Below are 6,000 nucleotides of genomic sequence, written 5' to 3'. Positions count from 1 at the left end.
ATTTTTCAACTGCAGGTTTACAGTCGGCATTCAACTCTATCTTATGGCACACACCAACACCAAAACCTTCGATGAACCGGAGTAATTTGCAATGGCGAATGCAATTTTTTTCCGCCAAATCCGCTCTCGCAAATCCAGCAAGGGCTGTGCTCCGTCGATCCGCGTCGATTAGCTCCATGAACCTTACCGAGGAGGCTCCGCTCTCAGGTGAGAACGCCGGCGCGGCAGCGGTATCGTAAGTATACATAAAATTTTATAAATCTCACTAGTTTCGCCGCCGACCAACCAGTCAGTCAGTGATAGTGGAATCGAGGTGTGCTGGTGAGAGCGAAGCGAACAACTCGGACCGAAGCGCGTACGCAACTTAATATCCGGTCGGTCGTTCGACTGCGAGGCTAGCTCTGCGACTGCGACTGCGATTAGTACGAATCAAGCGAGCAACCTGTTCGGACGGACAACGTGAAACGTTCCGTTGTGGCGAGTGGTTTTTGGTCAGAAGCACTTAGTCATAGGTAGGCATAGTCAGTCAACTAGCTGGGCCAGTCAGTGTCATTCAGTGGTGTGTTGTTGTAAGTAATAATGTGACCAATTGAAGTGGATTAAGAAGATTCGCGAGTTGTGGGGGTTGTTGTTGGTGCGCGGTGTGTGGAACAGGCAGTGGCGGGCACGACGGTGTAGAAGAACATTAGTAAAGGTGATTTTACAAGTCTCGTTTGAAGCAAGGGCTTCTAAGGTGAACAGAAGCAGCGGAAGAAATTGTTGAATACCTACTAAGAAGAAAACAAGTGTTGATCGACTAACTGTGTTATAATTCAAACGGTGGAGTTTTCGAGGCAGCTCACTTAGTGCAACCATAACTGACCAAATTTCAAGTGTTTTACCGAAACTTTTGCTATCTTTCTGGTAAAGGTGTGATTGTCTTTACAGTTGAAAAAAAAGCATGCCTTCTAAGTAAAGAACTTATTCAGGGTAAGCAAGTAAGTGTTCTAAGAAATGTGCTTTCCTTGATAACAATTGGGAATGCTCTGCAGAGTTATCTAAGTGATTAACAAGAAATTGAAACATTTGTCTAAAACGACTAGATTATCGTATGCTCCCATGAATATTTAGTTTTGAACGACGTATGGAAAATTATACTATTTTTGGAATCTTGATTTCTGCGTCATGGGAAGTTTTTTTTCAAAACCTGTTGAACTCAAAATTGTCCTCATAGCTTTCCCCACCAAACTGAGTTGCACATCCAAGTTTCAGGAAATTTGCCCGACAAAATATCTTCACGCTGAAGAGAGGAAATTCCCCTGTTTCAGCAACTTGCAAAAAAAAAATAATCCCCTTTAACATAGGGCACTGATCCTCAGCAACAGTCTTTGCAGGCACAACATGAGTTTTTAAAAGAGAATGCGGGCCGCAAATCCTGGGAAAAGTTAGCTTAATCAAATTTCAGGGTTCAATACAAAATCCCTTTGTTTGAGAACATCAAACAAGATTTAGTAATTTGAAATAAAAAAATGGAAAAACCGTTAATTATCAGAAGATTGTATTTCACTTGGGAAAATCCTATAAATCTCAGGGAATTCTGGAGTTAAGACTTTTTTCTTCTAATTTCTAATTTCTTTGTATTGATAATGTTGAAAAAAAATCTTTAATTAATTAGTTGAAAGCCGTACCAAAAATATTCAATGAGAAACGGCTTCAGAAATTTCAGAACGATTACAAGAATTTCTGAAAAACTTCCTAGAGATAGTCTGCCGTGAATCGCAAGTCAGTCCCATCTGTAAAAGTAGATATTGAGAAAATGGACTCAGAAGTTTTCAAATTCGATTTCTATGTGATACTTCAAAAAAATCGCCATGAATTGAAAACTTCTGCGATCATCATGGAACTTTCACACATTGTTTCGAACGTCAAAACGTAACAGTGAAAAATATAAAACTGGCTAAAACAGTGTTAGGTTTTGTACTGGAGGGTACACTAGTTTGTAATGGGACTCACTTGCGATTACATTTCATTATGGGACAATTCAGTAATAAATTTTGAAAACGACGTATAATCAATGGTGTAGCATTGATTATACGTCGTTTTCAAAATTTGTTACTGAATTTGACTTGGCGTTGTTTTCCAATTTTACTGAACAAACTATATATTTTTATTCACGCAGCTGAAAGATCATCCGAAGAAAGATCGAAAACAGCCATTAACTCATTTTTGCCCAAAATGCAGATGGGACTAACTTGCGATTCACGGCAGTAGTGTAGAGGAAATCCGCAGATTTTTTAGCAGATAGCTTTAGGAAGCTTTAGTCTAGAACAGTTTGATTTAAAACTACACGGTAAAAAATCTGCACTCTGATATGAACAGTTTGGCACTTGAATTCGCACTACTGTCCAAACAGTTTGTTATCATCTAAATATCATTTGAAAAAGAACATCCAATGCCTCTTCAGTTTTACTGGAAGTGCACTTTTGATTTCAAAATAAAAAACAAAAAAGCTCACCCCCGCAACACCAAGATTCGATACCAGGACCTTGAGAGTCACAGTCTTCTCTGCTTTACCACTACACTACTTCACATCTGATAATGAGGTGCGAATCAAAGCGAAACACTTTCTAACACCTGTCATTTTTATTTACTTTCATGCCCAAAACAGTCATTACCGAATCAACAGTTTTTCACTTTGGATTGTATTGCTTTGTACATTAGTGCAAATCGAAGTGATTTTCAGTTAATTTCTTCGGTGGGTTTGTTTTGGTTCTCAAATCAAAACTGAGAGCATTGCGATTTAAAGGGAAAAGAATTTCTAATCATGTTGATTGGGACGTTGAATAGTTAAGGGATTTTTCCCTTACATCCAGCGTGCAGAATTTTTACCGTGTAAACTAATACATGAGTTTTTGAAATTCTGAAAATTTGTCTTAGAAAGTTTTTTGTAGATTTCCTACAACAGCCAACATCAATTGGGTTCCCCAAACAATGGTACAATGAACTTCTCCACGAATTTATGCTGCCCTGCTTGCTCTCACAGGAAATTTTGATGTTTGAGCGGTGCCGCACTGCTGAAACGTAAATTTTTCTGTGAGAGTAAGCAAACCAGCATAAATTCGTGGAGAAGTCCATATGCGGGAGTCGAAACCATGACGGCATCGCATTCGGGTGGCGTGAACAAAATGATCTAGTACTTCTCATCAATTTGATCGCGTATAGGACGATTAAGAACGACGTCGTTTACGTCCAAAATTGATGTTCACATGGAATTATCCACAAATTTCTTTTCCCTCTGGATTGCTTCTTCTTTTCTTTTCTAACTGTGGGCACTGTTTACAAAAAAAGACATTCATGAACATCCAGCGACTGTAAGTTCACTGGATGTTCACCGGATCTCGCCGGATGAAAGATGTGAGCAGTAGTTTTAGTAAACACTGCCCGCAGCTACCGTTTCACAGCATGCTGTCAGTTGGCGTGTGACGTCATCGTGGACAAGTTCATAGGTAACTAGCCTACCTTGTGAAATTGTATACCGTGATCAATGGTGGTAGTTAGACTGAGAATCTCGTCAACTCTAAAGCCACGAACGGATGATAGCGGCGACTGTCGGATCTCAACCATGTAAATACTGTCGAGTTATCCACCCAAAGGAAACATTGCTTAACTGATGGACTGAGTGACGAACAGATGTTGTTAATCTTAGAATGGGATACCGTTGGGATAAGAATTAACGAAAACAGTTTCGTATATGCGATCATGGGCAGTATAGCAAAGTAAAGTGTTAGGAAAAATAACAATACCTAGTAACTAAGCCAGGGGTGTAGTCAGGGATATCTTGATTGATCTGAATGCTAACTTGATCACACCCCCTCTCAATCTGATGATCCTATTATCATTCTTAGGGCGCCGTTATATTTACGCGTGAGAGTGCGAGTGTGTGAAGCCGCAAAGAAGAAAATCAACAACAGCAAATACTGTGGACGCGCACTCCCACTCTCACTTTGACGCGGCACTATGGCAGTGCACTTAGCGTCTTGAATCGGTTGTAATCCAGGGACTTTGTGAAGATGTCTGCTGTTTGATCCTGTATTTGGACAGGTTCAATCTTCAAAGTCCCGGAGGTTACGTTCTCACGCATAAAATGATGCTTGACGTCAATATGTTTTGTGCGCTGCGTCTTCAGATTCTTCGTCATGTGAATACTACTTCTGTTGTCCTCATATATAGTGACGGGTTTGGCAGGTTCATGTAGATATTCTAGAATTCCTAGTAGCCATAAGCATTCGGCAACTACTGCGCTGAGTTCCACATACTTCGCCTCGCTAGACGAAGTTGTCACCGTGGTCTGCTTCTTACTGCACCAGGTTACCGTACATCCAGAAACTCGAAACAGATATCCGCTTATCGATTTTCTGGTCTCGGTGTCCAATTCCCAGTCCCAGTGTTGGAATCGCCCGAGATAACCGACTGGATAGCAAATGATAACTGCAGTTTTCCTTTTTCGCGATTGTAGAAGATCTTCATCCCCAAAAAGTGTCGCAATTTTCCACAGTCCCACATCTCGAACATCGACGCTAAACGTTTCTCCAGCTCCATGATCAACTTCAGATTGCGGCTGGCCACTAAGAGGTCATCTACGTACAAAATCAGGATGAGTTCAGTTCCATCGTCCAGCTTTGTATACAGGCAACAATCGTGTCTTGATCTTTTGAAACCCATCTTGAGGAGTGTGTCTTTAAATCGGTCATTCAAACATCTAGGTGATTGCTTTAGGCCGTACAAAGATTTCAGCAATTGACATACTTGACCGGACTTCGCAGGTACGCCATCCGGAACCTCCATGCAGATTGTTTCCTTTAAACGGCCGTTAAGAAACGCTGTGCGGACAGCTATCTGATGGAAATAGTATCGCCGATGTACACCAACTGCCAAAACGGTCCTGATAGTAGCCAGTCGAGCTACCGGGCGTAGGTCTCTTCATCGTCCTGTCCTTGCTTTTGGAGGTATCCTTTCGCCACAACTCGAGATTTGTAGCGAACCGGGTCTGCCGTTTTTATCTTCCTATATCTGAAACACCCATTTGGATTTGAGTGGTTTCACCTCCCTAGGGTAGGTCGTCAGCTGCGAGACGTCGTTTTTCTTCAGCGACTCCAGCTCACTTGCTACAGTTGAACTTTCATCTCGGTCATCTCGACGGGTAATTTGGCCAAATGTTTCGGGTACATCTGAGGATAATGGCACACCAGAACTTTATCCGTAACCAACAAAATAATCGTGTACCTTACCCAGTAAAGTGCGCTCCCGATCGATGCGCTTCTCCAACGTCCCTTGGACTCTTGGTGTTGTGTGTGCGACGGGAGCGCCGATGCTACCGTCTCGTCATCGTCAGTTTCGTCAGACTGTTCCGCTGTTCCGACCATCTTCCTCCATCATCTCAGGATCTTGATGTTCCCCTACCGTTACCACTTCGAAGCTTTTGGCGTCTAGCTTCTTTCGTAACTGACCTGGTATCCACGCAAAATGCATCCGAAAATCCATAGTTTCTCCAGGTTGGGTTTCACTCCTAGTCAAGCCACAGCTCCGCTGGTGTTGAATTGACCGAGAGAGCTGCCGTCGGACTCCAGTTTAACAGGTATACGCCAGTCAACGTAGCCTCACATCATATCCTTTACGGTAGCCGAGAAGCATTGCACGAACCTTTTTCTATGAGCTTACGATTAAACAACTCTGTCACTCCATTCTGTTGCGGAGAATACGCAACCGTCACTTCAATCTGGATTCCTTTTGCTTTGTACCAGTTTTTCTGATTGCTCGTGCCATACTCCGTACTTTGATGCTTGAATGCTGATGTCGAGATCGCTTCGTATTCACGGAATCGTTCAAAAACTTGAGACTTCTTCTTCATCAGAAGAAGAGAAATGGCTATAATCATCGATGAACGAAACGAAATAGCGGAAATCATCCCACTCCTGAAGATCGATTGGCTCGTACACATCCGAGTGAATCCTCACCAAGACA

The 6,000-nt window shown here is 42.1% G+C and overlaps 1 protein-coding gene across 3 annotated transcripts in view; it reads left to right on the top strand.

Annotated features, from left to right (window-relative positions):
* The first annotated feature begins 277 nt into the window (after positions 1–277).
* The window catches only part of LOC109433651 (uncharacterized), a 93,693-nt gene continuing 87,970 nt past the window's right edge, over positions 278–6,000 (top strand). For 2 of the 3 annotated variants that reach the window (XM_029876808.2, XM_062844202.1), the window contains exon 1: positions 278–569. The gene's annotated coding sequence lies outside the window, so the exon portion shown is untranslated. The remainder of the gene's footprint in view (positions 570–6,000) is intronic. The other variant, XM_029876809.2, reaches the window with a different exon arrangement.

The sequence above is a fragment of the Aedes albopictus genome, chromosome 1 (genome assembly GCF_035046485.1).
Source record: "Aedes albopictus strain Foshan chromosome 1, AalbF5, whole genome shotgun sequence".
Taxonomy (NCBI): domain Eukaryota; kingdom Metazoa; phylum Arthropoda; class Insecta; order Diptera; family Culicidae; genus Aedes; species Aedes albopictus.
Note: the sequence above shows the minus strand (reverse complement) of the source record. Positions and strands in the feature narration are given on the sequence as shown.